The 26,242-nt window shown below is 46.0% G+C and overlaps 1 pseudogene; it reads left to right on the forward strand.

Moving 5' to 3' along the window:
* The first annotated feature begins 23,007 nt into the window (after window positions 1-23,007).
* On the forward strand, window positions 23,008-26,033 carry LOC108351728 (ubiquitin-conjugating enzyme E2 L3 pseudogene; annotated as a pseudogene).
* The last annotated feature ends 209 nt before the right edge of the window (window positions 26,034-26,242 follow it).

A 26,242-nucleotide genomic window follows, 5' to 3' on the forward strand; every position in this document is an offset into this window, starting at 1 on the left:
TGAAGATCGTCGGAGAAGGCCTTCACCAAAAAGATCTATAACACTAAGATCCTCAAAGAAGGCCCTCTCTCCCTCTCTCTTCCTGACCCCAGGGCACTTGCTCCCAGACAATCAGATCCTGCCTGATCCTGACTCTGCTTCATCCTTCCAGCCCGGCCTGCAGGGGAATCTGGATGCCCTGAGAGGGAGAAAATGGAGGACCTGGAACACGGCCACCGGTTTCATTTGATTATTTTAGCACAGTGTCTCTTGTAACCAGGCTAGCCTTGAACCCGTTACATAGCCAAGGATAACCTCAAACCCCTGGTGCTCCTGTCTTCACCACCTAAGTGCTGAGATTACAAGAACACTCCACCATCCCCTGACCTCCTAGCTTTTAAAGGAAGTAATTGCATGAGTTTATGAAGGGATAATGTCATTGTCTATGACTTGTTATTTCTGTTTAGAGTTTGGTAAAGTTTGATGAAATAAAAATTGAAACTGAAATTGAAAACTCTAGTATGCCACATTTGTTTTTAGAAAGTGGATTAATAATTTAAGTTTTCACCCAAATGAATCACTAGTTGTACTGGCTGGTTCTGTGTGTCAACTTGACACAAACTGGTTATCACAGAGAAAGGAGCCTCCCTTGAAGAAATGCCTCCATGAGACCCAGCTGTAAGGCATTTTCTCAACTAGTGATCACGGTGTGTGTGTGTGTGTGTGTGTGTGTGTGTGTGTGTGTGTGTGTGTGTGTGATACCACCCCTGGGCTGGTGGTCCTGGGTTTTATAAGAAAGCAAGCTGAGCAAGCCAGGGGAAGCAAGTTAGTAAGTAACATCCCTCCATGGCCTCTGCATCATCTGCTGCGTCCTGACCTGCTTGCGTTCCAGTCCTGACTTCCTTTGGTGATGAACAGCAATGTGGAAGTGTGAGCTGAATAAACCCTTTCTTCCCCAACTTGCTTCTTGGTAGTAATGTTTGTGTAGGAATGGAAACCCTGACTAAGGAACTAGTGGATTCCAAAAAGATATTTAAGAAAGATATAGAACAATTAAAAAATGATACTGGACTGGTGAGGAGTCAGCAGACAAAGGCACTTACTGTTGGCATCCTCCTATGCAAAGCCCAAAAGTTACCTAGCAACAGCCAGGTAGGCCCCTTACTGTAGAAGGGACTGTTTGACCTCTGACTCTCTGACTCTCTGACCCTTTGCTCTCTCTGACCCCTTTCTCCCTCTCTCCTCTTCCCCCTCCATGCGCACGAGGCATGATGTGTTTCAGGACTGATAGATTAAAACACAGCATAATGTCGACGGTGAAGAATTGTTCTGCTGTCACTGGGTAAGTGTATTTATGAGGGGGTGGTGTTATGTTCTATGGAGGTCTGGGGAAAGGGAGTGCCTCAGCAGGCCGATGCTGAGATATCCCTTCCCTCTGAGGGACCAGACACACAATGATATAGTATAGACTAGAGTTTATTCAGGGCATGGGGACGGGAGTTAAGAGGGTAGCAGGGCAGAGAGAGAAAGAGGGAGGGGGGAAGAGAGGGAACAAGAGAGAGAGAGAGAGAGAGAGAGAGAGAGAGAGAGAGGAGAGGAGAGGAGAGGAGAGGAGAGGAGAGGAGAGGAGAGGAGAGGAGAGGAGAGGAGGAGAGGAGGAGAGTAGAGGCCAGCTACGAGCACCTGGAGAGAACGGGGGAGGGGAATGGGGAGAGAAGGAACAAAGGGGCAAGAGAGAGTGAGAAAGAGGAAGCAAGTGCAAGAGAGAGCAAGTAAGTGAAGAGGGGGCAAGCAGCCCCTTTTATAGTGTCAGGCATACCTGGCTGCTGTGGGGTGGAACAAACCTGACTGTTGCCAGGTAACTGTGGGGGTGGAGCTTAAGGAGAATGCTAACATTCCCCGGTTTTGGTTTAATTAAAAAAGAAAAATTAGAGGCGATGGTGAAGCAGGAATAGGGTCGTTGTGATCTCTGACTACTTCCTGCTTGTTTTGGGGTGACGGGTCTCTAAGGAACCTAGAAAAGTGGGTATAGGATGTTTGTCCAGCCTTAAAGTTGGCTGTTTCTAGGGTTGTTGGAACCATCTGAGGAAGGTCAGAAGGAACAAGTCCAGTAGAAGCGTCTGTGTCTGTGAGAGGAGATTGAACATCTGCAGGTGGCGTCTCTGCAGCTGTCCCGGGTGTAGTAAGCACCTGGACTTGACAAGATGCTGAAACACACACATATATTTGTTATAGGTAGAGAATAAGATTAAATGCATTTGGGAGAAAGATCTTTTTCTTAGATGAAACCCAGAGCAATCCCACCCTCTGGAACAGGTAGTAAGTGGGAACTCAGGCAGATGTACTTATCTGGGTGGAGTCTATTTGGTCCATGAGAGGTGGGTCTGAGTGGGTTTCCTGTAGCTTATAACTTTACAAAAGAGATAACAACATGACTTAACAGCATGAACATTCTTTAAGATGAGCTTTTTGTGGTGCAGAAGGAACAAGAATTTGTTATTACAGTTGTTCGTATAGTGGAGTTTAGCAAGAAGAGGAAATATGAAACATTTAACTAATGGAAGTTGAGTTTAGGTGAGGAAGTAACCGATCACACCTGTGTGCTTACATCTGAACTAGTTGCTAGAAACTGAGTCTAGAAGGCTGTCCCTTAGTTAAACTGCAGTTACCTTAGCTGTTGATGTAGTCAGAAATCTGGAGAGAAATAAACTATAGTCTAGCAATCATATATATTTAAAAATGACAGAGCCCTTAGCTAACAGTTCCCTGTGGTCTCTGTGGTCTTCATGGCAACTTGGGCGGAGTCGATCTGGCTTTCAAGCCCAGAAGATGCAGACCTTTTCGTCTGTGGAATGGACACATGTGCCATGAGAAATGACTCACCTTGATTTAGATAAATCACTTGACTCTGAGGGTCTCCAGTTTTGTCCACTGTGTTTCTCTGTGGCTATCATAGCACAATCCAGGTGAACTCTTGAAGCTGTGTTCATATCTTCTGAGACCTTGTGGGGCAAACTGTTAAAGGCTTCTGGAGATTTTGTCTTTCATAAACTTAAGTATATTAATAATTACCAGACTTCTGACAAGATTGAGGGCTGTATTGATTGGTTACATCTAAATAGAGCACATCATCTGCACAGCATGGAAAGTCAAGCTATGAGACTGAGTAATGTCCTGAAACTCTCTAATAAAGGTGGAGGAGTTAGAGGAATAGCAACCCAGTCTATCTCAGTATTTCTATCTGAGAAAGTTCATTAACTGGATCGAGGGCTGTACTGTCATCTGGTGTGTGCCTCATAGCTAAGAGAAGTTGAGTTCGAAAACAAAGTTACCCATGAGGGGAGGTATTGAATTATTCATACTGGCATCCTGAGAACAATCTCAACACGTAAAATTTCTGCCAGGCTAGATGCCCAAGTCATCACTCAGACTCTCTAGAGGCCTGGACTCATCAGAAAGCGTCTCTACCCAGGCCTGAGAGTTTCTTTAAACAGCTGCAAAAGCCTGGAAGGGGGAGGGGATCGAGAGTCGCTTCCGAGGGAATGCTTGCCCAAGGGTCAAAGTCTTATCTTGTATGTCAGCTAGGAGGACCCTTTATCCCACAAAGGCTGGCCCTACATGGGAAATTTGGATTGGCAGGGGCTCATTTCCCCGGATTACTCTGAGTTCAGGAAAAGAGTACCAACGTGCAAACTCCTCACCAGCTGGCAGATAGGTGATGATATACCTGAGTGCCACAGAGGATTGACATGTTTTAGACTGCAGGGCACTGTGACAGAGACAGTAAAGCTCCTGATCTGCAAGCCTAGGAACCTGAGTTTGAATCCCGCACATTCATGTGAAAAGCTAAGCATGACTGTGTGTGCCCATTACCTCAGCTATGGAGGACAGAGACAGACAGGTCCCCAGAGCTTGCAGGCCACCCAGCTGAGCTAAAACATCGAGGTTCTCGTTCAGAGACAGACCCTGTCTGTATGTACTGAGGTCTAATAGAGGAAGACACTACATCCTGCTCTGGCTTCTGTAGATGAGCGCCTGGGTGCTTGCATACATTCTCCCCACCACACAGATAAAAGATGAAGGACAATTTATATTTAAAATAGAGTTGTTGAACTCTATTTTAACTATCTCGAGTTTCATATTCTTCATGACTGTATACCTGCTACTCCTGCATGGTTCATTTTAGAGGGGTGCATTCTACTGTGTGTATGTATTCATGCACATACATATCCCGGTAAAGTTGACAAGATTAAGTTAAACTTTGTATGAACACACATGTGCATGTGAGACTGTGTCTCTCACTGCCTGATTTAGCTAAGCTGGCCACTGGGGCCTAGAAATCTACTTTGTCTCCACCTCCCCAGTGCTGGGATCACACACATCCACCATCTTGCCTGACTGTTTATACATGAGTTCTAGCCCAGCCCCTCATGCAAAGGATGTGTTTGGCCAGCAGAGCCTCTCTCTCCTGCAGTTTTTTGGTTTTGTTTTTTGCTTTTATCTAGCAAGGGACTGCTCGGCAACCTGTTCTGTAAACAGTGTTGACGATTTCGACCGTTGCTCTGGGCTCCCAGTTCCAAGTTGGAAATAGACATAGACATAGACAGAAGCTTGGAAATCTTTACTGAAAAAGCAAGCAATAGAAGTTGTAGTCCGACCTTCTACACAACTGAAAACTAGTCTCCAAGACACTGTGGAAGGCGCAGTCAAGGGTTGTGTCCTGCTTTGCTGGGTGTTGAGACCTCCTGTGACCCAGATGGAGGAAGCCATCCTTCCTCAAATTTTGACAAGCTCACCAGTAATTTGCTCCAAAACATCTGTAATTATTCCTGCCTGGTTTGGAGATGTTTTAATGTTGGCTTCTCTTTTCTTTCCAAAATGCTTCAGCAATGACCGAGAGTGTGTTTGAGTTCCCTACCATCGCCCCTGGAATCCTGAATGGTTTCTGCTAGAAAAGGCTTGCATTTACATGCCTATCATTTTAGAACATAATTGCTCCCATCAACTGTCACAGGAGGTCAGGTTGTATTAGCTTAGTTTTGGGTTTCTTTTGGGGGGAGGTAATTAGTGGAGTAATAAAGGGTAGTTGTTTATCTGATCTACTAACACCCACATGGACCTAAATATAAGACAGAGCAGAATAAATACTGAATAAGAGTTTTAGTGGATTCCGCTTGTATTCCTCATAATTTCAGTGGGTTCCTTTTGGCAGTAGAATTTGATTTATTATTTTCAGTTCCTTGTTAAATAGAGTCTGATGCAACAGTTGAGAGCCAGGGTCAGGCTGGGAGCCCTGCCTATGAACAACTTCAACACGATGTAAATCAACTCGGCAGGCTCTCCTAGCACACTCACTGCACAAGTAGACCTTTGGAGACCCCTGTGGAAAAGAATCTCTGGCATTGATAGACTGGAAGGAGAGGGGGAGGAGGAGGAGGAAGAGGAAGAGGAGGAGGAAGAGGAAAAGGAGGAGGGGGAGGAGGAAGAAGAAGAAGAGGAGGAGGGGAGGGGAGGGGGAGGAGGAGGAGGAAGCATGTGAGGCTGGATACAACTCAGTCTCCTGGTGAAGTGCTTGCTGTGTGAGCATGATGGCCTGAGTTCCCATGCCTAGCATCCAAGTAAAAAGCTGGCCATGATGGTGGGCATTTGTGATCTCAGTGCGTGGGAGGCAGACATGGGAGGATTCCTGGAGGATGCTGGTTGGTCATTCCAGCTGAATTAGTTGTCTTTAAAAAAACAAACAATACATTCATGCATGTTCTCTCTCACTCTCTCTCTCTTTCACACACACACACACACACACACACACACACACACACACAGTCATATGATATAGGGCAACTGGCCCCTTCACATGGCCACACATCTGCACACCAACCCCACAGATGCACACACATGAATACACAAATAAGAAAGGAAGGAAGCAGCACAATGATTAGATCTCAAGCCAGAAGAATTAAAATGTCATCAATTAGCAAGTGAAAGAACAAGCCATTTTATTTCTTGGTTGAAAAACATAAATGTGAGCTGGGTGTGGCAGTGCAGGCCTTAAATCTGACACTTGGGAAGCAGAGGCAAGTAGATCTCTATGAGTTCTAGACCAGCCTGGTCTACACAGTGAGATCTTATCTCAAAAACCCAAAGCAAACATGAGGGAAGAAGAATGGATAGATTTTTTTTTTTTTTTTTTTTTTTTTTGCTCATGTGTTAGAGATGATGGGGATACAGGCTCAAGACACCTCAGCAAAAAGCACAAAACTACTTGGAATTTATTTCCCTCATAGATCCAAAAAAAAAAAAAAAAAGATTAGGGAAAATAATAGGTTCTGCTACTTTGAAAATTATTAAAACAATATTTTAAATGGCCAAGAGTTACTGTCTCTGGCTAAGATGAAGTGCGTTATGTCAGACCTAAGAGCTCATTTTCAAAGGCTAGATTATGCAGTTTTGTTTGTTTTGTTTTCCAAGACACGGTTGCTCTGTGCAGCCTGAGCTGTCCTGGAACTCACTCTGTAGACCAGGCTGGCCTGGATCTCAGAGATCTGCTTGTCTCTGAGTGCTGGGATTAAAGGCATGCAGCACAATGCCCAATTTATGTTTAAAGATCTCCCTTAGGACTTGTAGAGCTGCCAAGGCATCTACTATTCAAAGGGCCAAGATTAGTGAAGAAAAACAAGAAAGCTCTTTGGAAGGTTCCTAATCGTGGTCATCACTTTCTGCAGAGAGCACAGAGGTCACCACAGAGACGCATAGGAGCTGCCGCACTGAGCAGAGGCGGGCAAGCACAGTCTCCACTTCTGAGGCAGCTATGGCTAGAGGAGCTCAGCCAGCATCATAGGGGCGTGGAGAAGGGAGTGTGGCCCATGGTGATCTCCTCCCAGTTCTTAGCTGTGTGGGTGAGGGGATAAGCAGCTAAATAAAGACATTCAAGAACTTCCCATGGCCCCTGGGAGACACAACTTAAATTTAGGAGCTTTAAAGAATGAAGGGTCCAAGAAATATCCATACATTTGGAACCGCAGGAGAGCTACCCTGTGGGAGGCAAGATTGCCTAGGGGAAGAGCACAGAGAGTCTTAGAAGAGTCTAGAATCAGTTTCCTGTCAGGCAGGTGGGCAGCCCTTACCTGATCTGCTTCCCAGCAAGCAGGGTGAATCTTACGGAGACAATAGACAATATCTCCTGAGACCTCCATAAAGTTTAATGTGCCCTCTTTATGACCCAATTAAACAAAACAAAACAAAAACACTAGGTATAGCAAGTTGCAGGATCCAGGGAAAACAGCAGGAGGACCAAAGACACAGGTGATGTAGATATTAGGGTCATGAGATAGCATCTTTAAAATCATTGTAATTCATAGTCTCATAAGTAGAAAAAGCAAGATATATGGCTTTACACAAGAACTCAATTTATAAAAAAATCAAATAGACATTCCAAAACTAAAATTGTCATTCACAAAGTCAACAACTCACGGCACAGCTGAGTGGGATTAGTTGCATTGTAATTTAAAAAAATATGAGAAACATGCAACAATGGTGGAACATTCAAATATTCATAGAACTGGAATCTTGGAAAAAAGAAAAGAATGAGAAAGTGGTATTTAAAAATATAACAGAAATAACAAGTAAGAATTTCTCCACCAAGTAAAATTTTTCACCAACTACACAGCATGAAGCTAAAGATGCAAGATTTGTTACAAAGTACAACTGGGCTTCATAGGAAGCAAATTTCACCCAGAAGCACCACAGTAAATCTTTGTAACCAAAGACAAAGAGAAAATTCTAGAATATGGTGTTGAAAGATAAGTACCTTCAGAAGCACAAGGGGAACAAAAAGAAAGTCAGAAAACAATGAGATAGTCTCTCCAGGCTTCTAAAACAAAAATTATTGACAGGTGAGATTTTTTTATACCCAGCAAAAATGTCTTTAGAGAGTTTGACCAAAATGAAATTATTTTCAGGCAGGAAATCATCAAAAGAATTTCTCCACTTCAGACCTGCCCTAATACAAACACTAAAGTGAGTTCTTTAACAAAAGTAAATTTTCATGAGCTGGAAATAAAAGGAAACGTTGAAAGAAATGAACAACAGAATGTTTAAATGTGTAAGTTTATTAGAGTTATTATAAGATTGTTATAATTATTATAAGTTATTATAAGTTTATTAACTTTATAAGATATTAGTGTGGTGTGTAGTTTAAAATATATGTAAGACTAAACTGGAAGATACTAATAACACAAGAGGAAGAAGAATAAATGGAGCAAAATGTTGCACAATTCCAGCATTGTCTAAGAACTTACACTATGTAGTCTAGGGTAGTCTGTAAAATGGTAGTAGAATATTAAGCTGATATGATTCATCATATGGATGAACAAAACTGTCAAACAATAAAAGATTTTGAAATCCTTATATACCAATGGAGGAGACTGAGTAATTAAAATAAATATCATTTTTAAAGGCAAAAAGGACAACAAAATATACATGAAAAGTAGAAAACAAGTTATAAAAATGGTAAGTATAAAAATAAACAAGTCAGACAAATAGATACAAATAGTGTAAATGGGTCACGCCAATCTAAACGACAATGATTTTCAGGATATATGATTTTACAACAATGCTGCGGATAAGGACTCACTGTAAATGTCAAGTTGAACTGGTATGAAAATGCCAGTGCACAGGGCCCCAGGACCAAGGACAAATCCACACGGCTCACTGAACAAACACGGAGAGGTGGAGCTGGGGCTTGCATGGAGCCTTCATCCCTACAGTCAGTCTAGTCTCTTTGATGTAGGAGGTACTCTACAGGCTACAGAGAGACAAACCTGGACACCAACCCAGCCATAAAACCTTTGGCCAACAATATGTCCTGCCTGCAAGATGTGCTGGGGCAGTGACAATTGTAGAGCAGAACTCATAGGAGTGGCCGACCAATGTCTGATTTAATTTGAGGCCAACTCCAGGAGAGGAAGCTCATGCCTGACACTGCTTGGATGGCCAGAAACCCAAAAGTTGGTAGCCAGAGACCTGGGGTAGAACCTAACACAGCTGGTCTAAAAGAAAAATCGCTAAAATGTTTCCTAATGATCTCCTGTACTCAAAGAGCAGTGCCTTTCCCAGTCGTCATCAGAGAGGCTTCCTCCAGATGCAGCTGGGGACAGATGCAGACCCACAGCCACACATTGTATTGAGAGAGGATCTAAATTAGAGGTCTCATCAGGGTCCCTCCCCTCAGAGCTTGGGGAAATCCCCCTAGAGTTAGGCAGAAAGACTGTAGGAGTCAGAGGGGATAGAAGACACGAGGAGAACAGAGCCCACTGAATCAAGTACATGGAGTGCATATGGGCCCACAGAGACCTAAGTGCCAAGCACAGACCTTTGGGGGCCTGTCTGCACCAGATCCTTTGAGCATATGTTGTGGCTATTCGCTTGGTGTTTCTGTGGGACGCCTAATTGTGGGAGCGGGTGAGTCTTTGTTTCTTCTGCCTGCTCTTGGGACTCTCTTCCTTGGGTCGCCTTGTCCAGCTTCAGCTTGCCGGCTTATGTCTTCTCTTATTGTATTTTGTTTTGTTGTATTTGGTAATTGTCTCTTGGAGTCCTGCTCTCTCCTGCAGGGAACAGGAAGGGAAGTGGATCTGGAGGTTAGGGAATGTGGGGGAGGGAGCTTGGAGGAGTGGAGGAAGGGGAAACTGTGGTCATGATGCATATTGTATGAGAGAAGAACCTATTTTTGATAATATTTTTTAAAAAGAAAATTTCAACCAATATTCAATCTTTTAAAATATTTATTTTTAATTTGTGTGTGTGTGTGTGTGTGTGTGTGTGTGTGTGAGAGAGAGAGAGAGAGAGAGAGAGAGAGAGAGAGAGAGAGAAAACGCGCGCGCACGCGAGTGTCACTTAAAAGGAACACCTGTCAATAAAAGGCCATTGGCCAATGAGCTAAGGCAGGAAATAGGAGGTGGGACACTGGCAGGAAGAAAGAGGACTCTGGGAAATAGTGATGGAATAAAAAGAGACACAGAGAGAGATTCTGGGAGAGAACACTGAGGAGATGAACATAAATCAGCGACAGCTGAACTCAGGTTAGAATAAAGAGGAGATTGGCCCCAAATGTGGAGGCATGAAGCTGAGAGCTACCTAACCATGTGGAAGACACAGAATAGTTTGAATGGATTAAATAAGTTATGAGGTAGTCAGGGAATGAGCCAAAGCTTATGGGCTAGGCATTTAATAATAATTAGTTTCAGAGTTGTTATTTTGTGAGCAGGAGCTTGAAAGGAAAAAAAAACTGATTTAATTTTTTTTTGCACACGTGCGCATGTGTGTGTGTGTGTGTGTGTATGTGTGTGTGTGTGTGTGTGTGTGTGTGTGTGTGTGTGTGCGCCCACACATGTGGGGAGGTACCTATAGAGGTCAGAAGAGGATATCAAATGCCTGGAATTACAGACCTGTGGAGTTGGGAGCTACTCACTGGGAACCAAACTCAGGTCCTCACAAGAACAGTGAGAGCTCCTAACCACTGAGCCATCTTTCTAGACCATATTTTTTTTATTTTTTACTTAAAAAAAATATTCACAGCTTTGCATGAGTCTACTTGCCTTAGTTAGGGTTTTACAGCTGTGAGCAGACACCATGATCAAGGCAATTCTTATAAGGACAACATTTCACTGGGACTGGCTTACAAGTTCAGAGGTTCAGTCCATTATCATCAAGGCAGGAACATGGTAGCATCCAGGCAGGCATGGTGAAGGAGGAGCTGAGAGTTCTACATTTTCATCTGAAGGCTGCTAGCAGAAGACTGCCTTCCAGGCAGCTAGGATGAGGGTCTTATAGCCCACACCCACAGTGGCACACATACTCCAACAAGGCCACATCTCCTAAAAGTGCTACTTCCTTGGGTAAGCATATACAAACCATCACACAACCTAAAGTTAAGATACAGAGATTCTAAAAATAAAGGCATAGAAAAGGCTTACTATCTGTGCATTAACAATGACCACAGGCTAACCCATAAAGCACATCATAACAAAGTTCAAATGGCAAACAGGGTGTGGTTGTATGTGCCTGTAATCCACTTGGGAGTTTGGAGCAGGAGAATTGTGAGTTCAAGGCCAGCCTGGGCTACAGAGTAAGAACTTGACCCAAAGGCTGGAGGGATGGCTCAGTGGTTAGGAGCACTGGTTATTATTCCACAAGGCTGGGGTTCAATTCCCAGCACTCACATGGTAGCTCATGGCTGTCTGTTACTCCAGTTCCAGGAGATCTGACACCTTCACACAGACATATACATGCAGGTAAAACACTAATGCACATAAAATAAAAATAAATCATTAATTTTTTTAAATAAAAAAGAACCTGACCCAAACCAAACTCAGACAGAAATGATTAAAAGTATCCCCTTGACTAATTGGCATGAATGAATGAAGTAATGAATGAGTGAATGAAAGCTTGGAACTGATAAGAAAAAAATTACACACAAAATTTTCAGATGTTTGAAACATTTCCCAGTTTTGTTCTTTCTGAGGTTGCAGATGTGAACACCCATGGATGCATTGCACCCACCTGCACACGCTCTGAGACATGCCAGTCTCGCCTGCCCTCACCCATCCCAGCTGCCCTCTCTGGAAGCTTACTTCCAGGAAACTAGGACAAGAGTATTAAAGCCCACGCCCACAGTGATACACCCACTCCAACAAGGCCACACCCACTCCAACAAGGCCACACCCACTCCAACAAGGCCACACCCACTCCAACAAGGCCACACCCGCTCCAACAAGGCCACACCCACTCCAACAAGGCCACACCCACTCCAACAAGGCCACACCTCCTAACAGTGACACTCTCTGGGCCAAGCATATACAAACCATCACCCCTTCAATCTCTGCCTCCCTTTATCTCTCCTCTCCTCCTCCACTTCTCTTCGGCTCTCTCCTCATCTGTCTTTCTTTTCCCCTGTCTCCAGCACATTCTCCTCCTAGACTGGAGTTCATTTCGGGTGCTATGCTCTGAGTCCGAAATGTCCCCTGTAGGCTGTGTTGAGCACTTGGTCCCCAGGTTCGAGGGCAGAGTTTGGAATGTTCTGGAAACTTCTCAATGGCCCAGCTAGAGGAAGTGGATGACTGGAGATGAGCCTTTAAATGGTATAGCTGTCCCTTGGGTTGTCCCTCCCTCCTTCCCTCTGCTTCTCAGTATGAAACGAGCAGCTCCTGCCACCATGAACAGAGATGCTCTCCTCTCCATGCCTTCCCTGCCCTAAAGGACTGGACCCTCCTGAAACTGTGAGCCAAAATAAGGCGGTCTTCCCTTAAGTTGTTCTGCTCCTGTCAGGTGCTTTGTTACAGTGACGAGAAAAGTAACCAGAATTCTAGGATGCTGAATGGGGGTTCCAGAGGACTGAACAGCTGTATCCTCTGGGTCTTGCTCAGTGCCTGTCTATATATGAGAAAAGAAAACAAGTTCATCAGCCATCCCCTGTCCTTCCTTCACCAGAGGGGAGCAAGGGAGGTCGTCCCAGGATGATCAGGATGTCCAAGAGTCCCAGGGCAGAGATCAACCCACATCTGCGCTCCAGGCACAGCTGAAGATCAGGCCAGGAAGGTCCAGAAAATTCTAGCAGCAGGCCTTGAGTGCTGCAGGATGCACCATCCTGAGGAAAGAGACCAGAGACTGGGAGGCCAGGGAGAGCAAGATGGAAGTAGCGCAGCTTCCTGTAAACAGAAAGCAGAGGCGGGGTGAGGGCGGAGCCAGGCCGGAGCAGGAGGAGAGAGCAGACGGAAGCTGGGAAGAGGGGAGGAGCAAGGAGCAGGAAGAGAGGAGATGGCTCCGGATCACTGCACCCGCACCCTCGCTAACGGTGGCCGTATCTAACCGGGGCAGTGCCCACCACCTATGGCAGCAAGGGTTAATGGCGGGGTCTCGGGCCTGGAGCTCTCATAGCCAGGACACTAAACTCGCATGTTGGAGCCCTTCCCTGCCTCTCTGTGGGATACATTTCAAGAAGCTGGATGGAGCCTGTGCCCTGGCTGTGGAGAGCTGGAAGAGGGAGAACCTTTTCATGTGTGTTTTCCAAAAACATCTGCTCTCCAGAACCACTTCTCATCAGTGAGAAACTCAAAGGCAGAATCGTCCCCCAGGATAAGGCCAAGCCCATGTTCCAGGTCACAGAAGCACTGCCCTCCGCCAGGGCCCCTGGCTCAGATTCCCAGCAGCCTTGAAAGGACATAGGCCTTTCTGAAGATCATAGCACAGCCAGCCAACCAGAATGGGGATAAATCAGCCACCACACATAGTTTGGCTCCGAGTTGAGCATCAGGGCAAATGAATCCATCAGGATGGTTTTTCCAGTAGCCCCTGCCCTGCTCTCACCACGGAACCCCTCAGAATCCCGCTTTCCTCCCCACGTCTGCCAGACTTCTTCTCCCTGGCTCTCAAGACTCTGGCATGCAGGGCAGTGGGTGGTCGAAAGTCTCTGAGCAGTCCCCGAGATGGATAGCGATAGCGGAGGCTGTCCATCCTGTAGGAGGAGGAAGAGTGAGCTCTGCCCAGCTGCAAACAGCAGGCAGCAGCCAGGCCACCCTGCAGGTTGTGAGGAGCAGGCTGCCTTCCAAGTGGAAAACAGCAGAAAGTATGTTGGAATCCACCTCCCGAGTCTTGGGATTTTTTTTAATGTCCTTTTCAAATGCATACTTTGAAAAAATGTATTTAAAGGCAGAGGAAATTAATTAGAACCCTTTATGCTGGAATTGCCTGCTGCAGAGTTCACCCAGCAAGGGAAGTAAAAATAGAACAGGTAAAGGCTTGAAAGTGCATTGAAGAAAGATGGTGTTTAAGAGACGGTCTTAGTCAGGGTTTCTATTACTGTGCTGAAACACCGTGGCCAAAAGCAAGTTGAGGAGAAAAGGGTTTATTTTGCTCACAGTTCCATATAACAATTCACTGTCAAAAGCAGTGAGGGCAGCAACTCATGCAGGGCAAAAACCTGGAGGCAGGAGTTGATGCAGAGGCCGTGGACGGATGCTGCTTGCTCTGCGTGGCCTCCTCAGTCTGCTTTCTTAGAACCATAGACCAGCAATCCAGAGAGAGCACCACCCACAATGGGCTGAGCCCTCTCATATTGACCACTAATTATGAATGCCCTACAGGCTTGCCTACGGCCTGGTCTTATGAAGCATTTTTTCAGTTGAGGTGTTTCCTCCTTGCCATGGTAGTTTGAAAGAAAGTGGCCTCTGTACCCCCATAGCGAGTGGCACTGTTAGGAAGTGTGGCTTTGTTGGAGGAGTTGTGTGACCTGGGGATGGGCTTCAAGGTCTCAGAATCTGCAGCCAATGCACTTCCTGCTGCCTGCCCATTCAGATGTACAACTCTCAACTCCTTCCCCTACAACGCGTCTACCTGGAGGCTGCCTTGCTTCTCACCATGATGATAACGGACCACACCTCTGAATCCGTCAGTCAGTACCACCCACTTATAAGAGTTGTTGTGGTCACAGTGTCTCCTCACAACAATAGAAACCCTAACGAAGACACCGTTTGAGCATGAGGACCTGAATCCCTTAAACCTGTGAAAAACCTGAGCATTTTTGGCACATGCTTGCAATCCCAGCACTGAGAAGATGGAGACAGGGAAATCCTTGGGGCTTGTGGGGCAGCCAACCTAGACAAATGGGAGAGCCTCATGTCCTGGTGAGAGGCCCTGACTCTCAAGGTAGACAGCAGCTGAGGAATGGCCTCTACATTCTTTTTTTTTTTTTTTTTGGTTCTTTTTTTCAGAGCTGGGGACCGAACCCAGGGCCTTGCGCTTCCTAGGTAAGCGCTCTACCACTGAGCTAAATCCCCAGCCCTGGCCTCTACATTCTTGCACGCACATGTGCACTCCCACACAAGGGTCAATAATAGACATCCTCAAACACATATGGACACACACAACACACACCCTGGGTCTGCTTCTTACTGGCAACTCATCCCCCCACACTTGGTCTGGTTTCCTCATCTGTAACGTTCTCTGGTGCTCCCACCAACACACACCCCACTTTGAAAGGCTGCCCTGAGGATGATCTGGCTAAAGAACTAAGCCCAGGGGCAGCAGCAAGTACTCATCAGTTGCTTCTCAACTCTAAAACCATGCTGATCCAGGGACAAAAGTGGAGTTTTTAGAGAAGGGAAGGAGGAAAAAGCCATCAGAAATGTCCCCCACAGGGGTTGGGGATTTAGCTCAGTGGTAGAGCGCTTGCCTAGGAAGCACAAGGCCCTGGGTTTGGTCCCCAGCTCTGAAAAAAAGAACCAAAAAAAAAAAAAAAAAAAAAAGAAATGTCCCCCACAAATCCAACAGGTATCATGGGACCTGTGTTAAGATAGGACCCATGAAACTTTGGGGGTCTGTCTTCAAGCCTCAATATTCACATCTGCAAAATAGAGTAGCAATGTCTTATGTAGTGAAGACAAGGCCTCCCTGCTCCCCATGCCTCTACCCCTGTTCATAGTGAACCAGGTTTCCTGACTCCTCCTAAGACTGAGGGCCCAGTAATAATCACCCGTCACCAACAGCATCTCCCTATCTTCTCCCCTTTGGTGGTTTGAATGAGACATCTCACCCAGAGGCTCAGACATTTGAACACTTGGTTATAGTCAGTGGCATTTTTGTGAGGTTTAGGTGATGTCACCTTGCTTCCTGCTCCTGCTGCCACACCCACTGCTGGCTGCCATACTTCCCTGCTGTGACAGGCAGTGCCACAGGAGATAGCATGCTACCAGCACGATCATGCTGCGCAGCTCTGTTTTCCTTGAGACAATCCTGTCTTCTCAGAGGAGCCCATGCTCCTCTGGGAGGTGGTCAGTGCTGACCCAGGCTGTGCTATGCTGGAGTGGAGTGGTGGGCTGTTCAGAGCTCCGACACAGCCAATGTGAAGCCATGCAATGGCTCTGGGGTGCCAAGAAGAATCAAGCCAGAGCACACACAGTAGAAAGACTTGGAACGAAGGCTGTTGTTGAAGGGGATCCAACTTCAGGCTCCTGCAGTTCATAGGCAATTGAGAGCTGCTCCAGGTCAAGGCTGCTAGTTCTAGTTCTCTGGTATAAGGATCCAGCCCCACTCTGACCCTGATCCACTGACCCCTATCCACACACTGGCCTCAGCCTAACCACTTATAGACCTATAAACCCTGAACTCATCATCTTCCAACCTGTCATAGGTTGACCATGAACCGGAAGTTACCCCATCTGGTGATAGGGTCTGTGATGATTTGATAAGGATGGTCCTCATAGACTTATACATTTGAATATTTGGTCTTTGAGGGTGGCACTGTTTGAGAAGGATAAGGAGATGCGTCCTTATTGAAATAGGTGTGGCTTTGTTGGAGGGAGTAGCACACTTGAGATTTCAAAAACCCATGCCAGACCAGGCCCAGTCCCTCTCCCTCTCCCTCTCCCTCTCCTCTCTTCTTCCTCTCCTCCCTCTCCTTCCCTCCCTCTCTCTCTCCTTCCCTCTCCTTTCCCTCCCTCCCCCTTCTCCTTCTTCCTTTCCCTCCCTTTCCCTCTCTTTTCCCTCCCCTTCCCTTCTCCCACCTCTCTGCTTATGGATCAGGATGTAGCTCTTACCTACTTCTTCTCCAGCACCACACCTGCTTGCCACCACGCTCTCTGCCGTGATGATCATGGACTAAGCCTCTGAAACTATAAGCCAGCTCCAATCAGATATTTTCTTTTATAAGAATTGCCTTGGTCACAGTGTCTCTTCTCAGCAATGGCTAGGACAGGCTCTGAGCAGGGAAACATCCTTAAATATCAGCTCCAGCCCTCAGGGGCTGCCTCTTACCACCAGAAGCTCAGGGCTCTATGACTGGCCTCCATCCCCAGCCTGGAGATAGAGTTACACCCAGCTTCACCACAACAGGTGCTGCTGCTCACACAGCAGGAGGGACAGGTAAGTCACCCAGTACCTCTTCATGGCAGGATATATAGGACCTCAAAGCTAGGAGGGGCTCAGAGCCATCTTGGTAACACACTGTACCCCTTACCGCCCAGTTCAACGCTTCACTTCTGTTTTATAAAAACTGGCACCTTCTTCACTCCTTGACCATTTCTCTGAATGTGTTTGATATCAGTGAAGCATCATGTGCTTTTGTCAGACAGGGAATGGCTGTGACAGAGTCCTTCCCTCAGGATCTGATCATGGCTATTGTCATCATCACATCAACTGGGCATTGTCAGCAACACATGTATTGGAATAGCTTGGTTACTGGTCAAATTCAAGAGCTCATGTTGTTTGGGCTAGCCTCAAGCTCACTAGGTAGCCAAGGATAACCTTGGAATCTAGATCCTCTTCCCCCACCTCCCGGAATGCTGAGATTCCAGGCACATGCCACCCAGTTTATGTGGTGCTGGGGATGGAATCCAGGGCTTGGTGCACACTTGGCATGCACTCTGTTTGCTGAGCAACATTCCCGACCTCTGTAAAGTAGCTTTTCAAGCAGAAACATTTATGATCTGGCACTGGAACACAGCGGCATGGCGACAGGGCCACAGATGGCAAGTGGTAATAATGGAAGGACAAGGAGGGATGACCACACTTCCCTCTTTTCTTTTACGGTAATGAACAAATTCTTTACAGATCTGAGAAAAATGATGCCATGTGCCGTCAGGCTGGCCGGAGTTCAGTTACTCATTATGTGGTGGAATCTTTGTCTAGCTCCTGTGAAGCAAAGTCAGTGAAGTGGAAGAAATCACCACATCTCCCAGAATAGATGAAAGTATTCTGAAGAACGTTCGTGTGTCACAGGGCTGGATGGCCTGTGGGTCTGTAGGGTGATTGCTGGTTTAAGCAAAGCACGCTATTAATATTGTTCACATTTACCACTGCATTTTATCGGGATGACTTAAGAGAGGCTTCCTTTGGACCTTGGTGTCTCTTTCTGTCTTTCCCTAAGTGATCATTCCTTCTAACTAGTGACAATTCGTAGTTAGAAAGGACCTCAACTCACAGACCATATAAAACCCAAGAAGAAAGAAGACCACGCCACAGCGTGAATGCTACAGTACTACTCAGAAGGGGGAAGAAAATAATCTTGGAAATACAAAGTGTGGAGCAGAGACTGAAGGAGAGGTCATCCAGAGACTGCCCCACCTGGGGAACCATCCCATCTGCAGACACCAAACCCAGACACTACTGCTGATGACAAGAAGCACTTGCTGACAGGAGCCTGGTATATGATGGAGCCTCCCGTGAGAGGTTCTGCAAAAGCCTGACCAACACAGATGTGGGTGCACACAGCCAAACAACAGACTGAGCACGGGGATCCCAATGGAGAATTTAGTGCAAAGACTGAAGGAGCTGAAGGGGTTTATAACCGCATAGGAAGATCAGCAATATCAACCAACCAGACCCCCAAAGCTCCCAGGGACTAAACCACCGATCAAAGAGTACACATGGAGGCTGGATATGCAGCAGAGGATGGCTTTATCTGGCACACTGGGAGGGGAGCCTCTTGGTCCTGCAGAGGCTTGATGACATAGGATGGGGAAATGCTAGGGCACTGAGGTAAGAATGGGTGGGCGGGTGGGGGAACACCCTCATTAAGGCAGGGGGAGGGGGAGGGGATAGAGGGTTTGTGGAGGGGAAACCAAGAAGGGGGATAACATTTGAAATGTCAATAAATAAAATAACCAATAAAAAAGAAGAGAGGGAGAGAGAGAGAGAGAGAGAGAGAGAGAGAGAGAGAGAGAGAGAGAATGAATTACCATTGCTAAGCCTTAAAAAAAAAAAAAAAAAAGGACCTCAAGTCATTTCTAACAGGTTGCCCCAGGCAGAGGGAGGCAGCACAGTGTTCCCCCTGATAGAAGCTCTCCCAGAAGGATTCAGACATTCCTATCTTGTTTGTTTTAATGTATGATCTTGCTATGTAGCCTAGACAATGAATTCCCGAGTGTTGGGCTCAGAGATATGCATGGGCCACTATGACCTGCTTGCTGGACCCCTTAGGGACCCTGGAAAAACAGGATAAAAATATTATAGTCAGTGTTCTATGCCCCTGTTCTATTTATTTTGTATAAATATCAGCAAATTATTTTTATTTATTTATATATTTAGTGTAATCCTGGATGGCCTAGAACTCACTCTGTAGACAAGGCTAGCCTCAGAATCACAGAGATCCACTTGCCTCTGACTCCTAAAGGCTTAGATAAAAGGGCTATGCCATCACTTCCAGCACAAATTATTTCTAAACAACATGCCAGGATTCTAAGAACAGCTAGCCCAGCATCATCTATATAAGCTTATTATGTTTTCCATAAATCTAAAGAGAGAAAAATCATATATCTCAATGGGTGTTAAAATTGTATTTGGAAACTTCAGCATCTCTCTTTTAAAGATTATTTATTTATGTATGAATACTTTATTTGCATGTATGCTTGCATGATGGAAAAGCACATCAGACAGTAGAGGGCATCAGATCCCACTATATGTGGTTACTGTGAGCTACGATGTGATTGCTGGGAATTGAACTCAGGACCTCTGGAAGAGCATCCAGTACTCTTAACCACTGAGCCATCTCTCCAGCTCCAGCATCTCTTTATAGTAAAGATCTTTAGACACCAAAAATAGAAGGAAGTGTCTTTAATTTGAGAATGTCTCCATCCTAAAACCCTATAGAAAATACTACTGACAAAAGCGATTCGAATTTTAGATCTATTTTCTGTTTGCTTTGTGGCAGGCTGACTGCTGGAGTGGTTGGGATATGTTTTGACCACTCTGTTCTCTAAGGCCCTTGTTGAAGCTTGGTCTCCAGAGTGGTAGCATGGAGAGGTGCTGGGACCTTTAAGAGGTGGGGCCTAATGGGAGTCAGTTGGCATTAGGGAAAAGGTGGCTCTCCTGGGCTGAGTCCATTCTCTAGAGTGGAGGTAGTTATAAATGAGCAAACCTGGTGTTTGGTTTCCTGTCTTGCCACACAATCTTTTCCTTGTGTGTGTGTGCTCTCTTTGTGTTACCATCACCATGATGTGACACAGCTAGAGGGCCCCTGGAAAGCTGGGGTCAAGTTGTTTAGACTTCCAGTGCCTAAAGCTGCAAGCTAAACAAGCCTCTTTTCTTTACAATTACTGGCCTCTGGGATTTCGTTATAGCCGTGGAAAACTGACCGTCACAACCACTCAACTTAGTACTACAGGACACGACCAAAGGAATAAAATAAGAGAGAGAAATGAAGATGATAACTATTGCAAAGGAAAGGGTACAAATATAAATTGTGGGAAGTACGACAAAAACAAACACAAGCTAATAGAACTAAAACAGTTCACGGGGATATAAGGTCTGTCAATAAAACTCATTTGCATGTATCTAAAGTAAGTAATACCACAGGAAATAGAGCTGGGAATAAACATTAATTCACAATAGCAACATGTTTGCAAAGTGTTAGATTAATAAGGCGTTTGTGAATCAAGTTGTGACACACCAGTTGGATGCAAACATAACGACAGCCTCACAGAAGATAAACTAAGTCTAGCAAGATGGCCTAAGGTTGGGGTTGGGGATTTAGCTCAGTGGTAGAGCGCTTGCCTAGAAAGCGCAAGGCCCTGGGTTTGGTCCTCAGCTCCGAAAGGAAAAAAAAAAAAAAAGAAAGGAAAAAAAGATGGCCTAAGGTCTAAGAAGCAGGGAAAGCTTTCATCTACAAGGTTCCACATGCATAAACCTTAAAGAGGACAAATTGTCCTCTGATCTCTATACACACACACCCTCCTCCACACATATAAATAAACGTAATTCGGAACATCTAAAACAAGCAAAACTGTATTCACTAGCTAGTCTTCAGAACAGAGGCCCTCTTATATCCTCTCCAGCTACACAGTGGCTCCCCGCTTCTCCAACTGCGTTTGCTACCTAACCAGCTAGTGTTGCTGGAGAGGAGGCATGTGCTGTTTGCCCAAGTTTGCCTCTCCCGGAGGCTCTTGCTAACAGTTTGGCCCTTTTCCTCTGTGACTCGTATTTATCTCCTTTGTGGAGGGGTTGACAGTCGTGTGTCCTAACTTGCTGAATCAGGAGACTGTTGTTCCTCTTAGTCATAGAAACTGTTTTCTTCCAAGGATACCATTTAACTTTGCACATTGTGCGATATTGCACGAAGCCTGTTCATCTCGACACCAACAAACCATCACGTTTCTCTTTAAGGTTGATGCATGTGGAGCCTTGTGACTGAAGACTTTAGATGCTGGTGGCGGCAGACTGTTGACAGAAAGCTTAGCTGTCAAATTTAAGGGAGGCTAATGTTCAGGTGGAGTCCTGTGTGTCACGTAGATTCAGTGGGAGTGGGTTTAAAAATAAACAGCTTTGAGAGAAAAATGATAAGTGATCACATCAGAGAGCTAAAATGCAGTAGCATTTATTAACTTAAAATCATACACCAGAGGCCCGGGAGATGGTTCGGTGGCCAACAAGCTTGCTGCACAAGCATAAGGGCCAGAGTTCGGATCTCCACACACTCACATAAATGCCAGGGACGCATGGCAGCCCATCTGTTATCCCAGCCTCAGAAAACAGAGTCAGATGATCTCCAGAGCCGGATGGCGGCAAGGCTAGGCATATCGATGGGCTCTGGGTTTGATTGAGAGACCTTGCTTCAGTGAATACCATGTAAGAGTTGAGAACACTTCCCAATATTAACGGCCACATACAGTCATTGGAGTGAGGTCTAATGCGGACACCAGGGGATCTAAAGTCTTCAGAGAACAAAAGAGAGGTACAAGACACCACTGGGTAGGGCTATATCAGTTTGCAATTGATCTCATAAACTTTTACAAGCTTAGTAGCTTGAACAATAGAGTTTTAGTATCTTTGGGTGCTGGATGTCAGCCCCACTGGGATAAAGCCAAGGTTTGGCAGTTCTTTCTGGAGCCCTGGGGGAGCGCCCGTTTCCTGGCTTGAGTCTGTATTCCTTGCCATTCCCCAGCACTGAAGCTGGCAGTACAACAGGCCACTCCCACATCCTTTGCATTTATTTAAATTAGTTACCCACTCCTTTGTGCACAGGTATGTAGTGTGCCTACATCTGCACAGGTGCAAGTGCACATGGGTGTGCAGGAGCTTGGAAGTCGGGAAACACCAGGCACAGCTTACCTCTCTATGGTTGAGACAAGGTTTCTTACTGGCCTGGGATTTGCAAGTAGGCTAGGCTGCCTGGCCAGAGAACCTGAGGCCTCCGGGTCTCTACTTCCCTAATGCTGTACAAGCATGTGTCACCGTGACCAGGAGTTTCTGTTTCTAATAGAGATTGTAGGGATCATGTCCTTGTGCTTGTGTGGCAAATACTTTAGTGACAGGGCCATGTATTCTGTCTCCCTTGAATACAGATTCTGGTGATGACAGTGGACAGATAATCTAGCCCAATCCCAACCTAGGCAACATGGTGATTTAAATAGGTTTGGCCCTCATAGACTCAGGTGTTTGAATGCTTGGCCCACAGGGAGTGGCACTATTAGGAGGTGTGGTCCTGTTGGAGGAAGTGTGTCACAGTGGGGGTGGGGGTGGGGCTTTGAGGTTCCTTATGCTTAAGATCTGCCCAGTGTGGAATTCCAGTCTCCTCCTGGCTGCCTGCAGAAGATAGTCAGTGCTCTTCGCCCTTCCGCTGCCTCTGGATCAAGATGTGGACCTGTCAGCTCTTCCTCCAGCACCGTGTCTGCCTGGATGCTGCCATGCTTCCCACCATGATGATAATGGACTGAACCTCTGAAACTGTAAGCCAGCCCCATTAAATGTTCGCCTTTATAAGAGTTGCTGTGGTCATGGTGTCTCTGCACAGCAATAAAACCTGAACTAAGACAGGCCAAGTCTGCTTTTCAAAGGGAAGGCTCATTCTGAAGAGAAGGCTCAAGGGACAGACATACAGACATCTCATGGGGACTGTTCTTCTGCTTGCCATGGGGGTCGTGAACAAATTACAAATGACAGAATACCTGTAATCAAGAGCAATACTTTTCTTAACTCTCTTCTGGAGAGAGAGAGAGAGAGAGAGAGAGAGAGAGAGAGAGAGAGAGAGCGCTATCTAGGTTTCATAGAAAACTCCTCTACTCCAGGGAGAATGAAGTCACAGGGTGGTGTACCCATTGCTGGACTCAGTGTCTTCCTGGGGAAATGAGGTGGGAGCCACCTCTGAAGGTCACACAGCTCAGTGGGGTCAGAGGAGCAAGGTCTGGCCTCTGCTTCCTTGAGCCTCTGCCCACTGCCCTCCCACCCCCACCACACCGGCCTACTTAGATAGGGGTTCACTCTTCTGTTTGTCCCATTGCAGGGCTGCAGTCTCTTCCAGGTTGAGCTGCCCTACCTGCCTCTCCTCTCTGCTCTCTCCCTCCTTCTCCCTCCTTTCTATGCTGTTAACCTTCCCCTCTGTTCTTTTCTCTGTATTGTGACAAGGTCACTCATTTCATCTCCAAGACAAACAAGCTAACTTCCCTCTATGTGTGAGAGCTCTCATACACATACACATACACACACACACACACACACACACACACACACACACACACACACACACGTGTGCGCACCACAGACGCCTGCTCCCATCATCTACACTGCAGTGTGATTCTTGGCCCACCTCTCCTATAAAAATGGGTTTTGCCAAGCTTGCCTGTGACCTCTTGCCAATGCATTCCGGGGCTCACCACCCTTTTCTCACCTCACTTGTACTGGAGCCAGCAGTGGGTCCCTCTCACCTTCCCTCCTTGCTAAATATCATGCCCAGCTTCCTTGCAGCCCCTCCACAGCTACCTGTCCTCCTTGCCCAAGGTCTTCCAGTCTCTTTGTGGCTTCTTTCCCTCTCTTTGTTCCTGACATTAGATGCTCCCCATTTCCCTCTGGGCCGAATCCCCTGGAAGCCCCTCAGCTGCCTTTATTCCTGTTGGGTCCCAGGGATCCTCCCCACTCCACTTCCCTAGGTCTGGTTATAAACCTGAAACACCATGCCTGCTTTTGTTTGTTTTAGAAAAGGATTCACTATGTTGTCCTGGAACCAACTATGTAGACCAGGCTGTCCTCAAACTCACAGAGATCTGCTTGCCTCTGCCTCTGCTAGGATTGACGGTTACATATACCTTGACCATGTCTGGACCAGCTTTTTTTTTTTTTTTTTTTTGGTTCTTTTTTTTGGAGCTGGGGACCGAACCCAGGGCCTTGCGCTTCCTAGGCAAGCGCTCTACCACTGAGCTAAATCCCCAACCCCCCCCCCCTTTTTTTAAATGTGGATTCTGATATCTCCCATGCATGCAAAATAAGTTTTTATTGGCTGAGCCATAACACACACACACACACACACACACACACACACACACGCACGCACGCACGCACGCACACACCCCTTGAGGTTTTTAATATGTCTGGAAATCAAGTCTGCTTATGACAACTATGTTTTGTTTTGTTTGAGACAAGGTTCCCTACCTCAGACTAGCCAGCAACTTGCTATGTCACACAAGTTGACCTTGAACTCATGATCTTCCTGCCTCTGCCCCCAGAGTCCTCACAGCAGGCTTACAAGCATATGCCATCTTGCCCAGATTGGTTTGTTAGTTTCAAGCTGAAGATTGGATTCAAGGTCCGGTACAAGCTGGACAAACACCTACCATGGAGCTGCACCCTCAGCCCCACCTGGCCCTGCTGTAACTTTCCAAATGGATTTGCCTGAGAAGCTTGGGCTCCCTGGGGTTTCAGTGGTCCCTGGTAGGTGGGTAGCAGATGGTTACTCCTCTTGATCTGACCTCCAGAATCCAATTTCCTTCTCTTCAGTGAACCTCAGATTAACCAAAGTCCTCTAGCAAAATGGAACAGGTTGAGATATATACATCTATAAATGAAGATGGATTTACATTCATGGTGGCCATGACTATGGGGGATGAAGAGGCCCCATACTCTAATTGGCAACCTGGATACCAAGAGATATGTGATGTCATGTCCAGCCCAAGACAGAAGGCCTGGGAGTCAAGGGCACTGAAACATAGGCCTAATGATACATAGTGTGGAAGGCTGATGTCTCAACTCAAGCAAAGGAGTTTGGGGAGGAGGGGGAGAAAATGAAAAAAAAAGGAGGAGGAGGAGAGATAGGATAGGATAGGATAGGATAGGATAGGATAGAATAGAATAGAATAGAATAGAATTAATAGAATTGTGCTGGATAGTTTTAAAGTCAACTTGACACAATCTAAAATCATCTGAGAGGAGGAAGCCTCAATTAAGAAAATGCCTCTTGGGGCTGGGGATTTAGCTCAGTGGTAGAGCGCTTATCTAGGAAGCACAAGGCCCTGGGTTCGGTCCCCAGCTCCGAAAAAAAAAGAACCAAAAAAAAAAAAAAAAAGAAAGAAAATGCCTCTTGAAAGCAGCAGCACCAGATCCAAGATGGTGGCCAGCAGGAGGCTGATGAAGGAGCTTGAAGAGATCCACAAATGTGGAATGAAAAACTTCCGTAACATCCAGGTTGATAAAGCTAATTTATTGACTTGGCAAGGGCTCATTTGTTCCTGGCAACCCTCCCTGTGATAAGGGAGCCTTCAGAATTGAGATCAACTTCCCAGCAGAGTAACCCTTCAAGCCACCCAAGATCACATTTAAAACAAAGATCCACCACCCTAATATCGACGAGAAGGGGCGGGTCTGTCTGCCCGTAATTAGTGCAGAAAACTGGAAGCTAGTCACCAAGACTGACTTAGTAATCCAGTCCCTCATAGCACTGGTGAACCACCCCCAGGCTGAGCACACACTCTGGGTTGACCTAGCTGAAGAATACCCTAAGGCCCATAAAAAGTTCTGTAAGAATGCTGAAGCGTTTACAAATAAATATGGGGGAAAAGTGACCTCTGGACTAAAATCTGCCAGAAGTGATTCCAGCAAGTTTAAGCAGAGGCCCTGAGCAGTGCATTCAGACACCCTGAAAAGCAGGACTCTGTGGAAATTGACATGTGCCACCAACTGGCATCTGCTTGTGACAGTTACTAACTTTGTATACTTTTCTTAATCAAAAAGTGGTCTAGGTAACCTGTAAAGAAGGATTAAAAAAATTCAGATGTTTGAAGAAGAAGAAGAAGAAGAAGAAGAAGAAGAAGAAGAAGAAGAAGAAGAAGAAGAAGAAGAAGAAGAAGAAGAAGAAGAAGAAGTAGAGGAGGAGGAGGAGGAGGAGGAGGAAGAGAAAGAAGAAGAAAAGAAGAAAAAGAAAGAAAGAAAATGTCTCAGATCAGGTTGTAGGTAGGCCTGTAAGGCATTTTCTTAATTAGTGGTTGATTGTGGGTGGTGTCATCCTTGGACTGGT

This window comes from Rattus norvegicus, chromosome 8, assembly GCF_036323735.1.
Source record: "Rattus norvegicus strain BN/NHsdMcwi chromosome 8, GRCr8, whole genome shotgun sequence".
Lineage (NCBI taxonomy): Eukaryota > Metazoa > Chordata > Mammalia > Rodentia > Muridae > Rattus > Rattus norvegicus.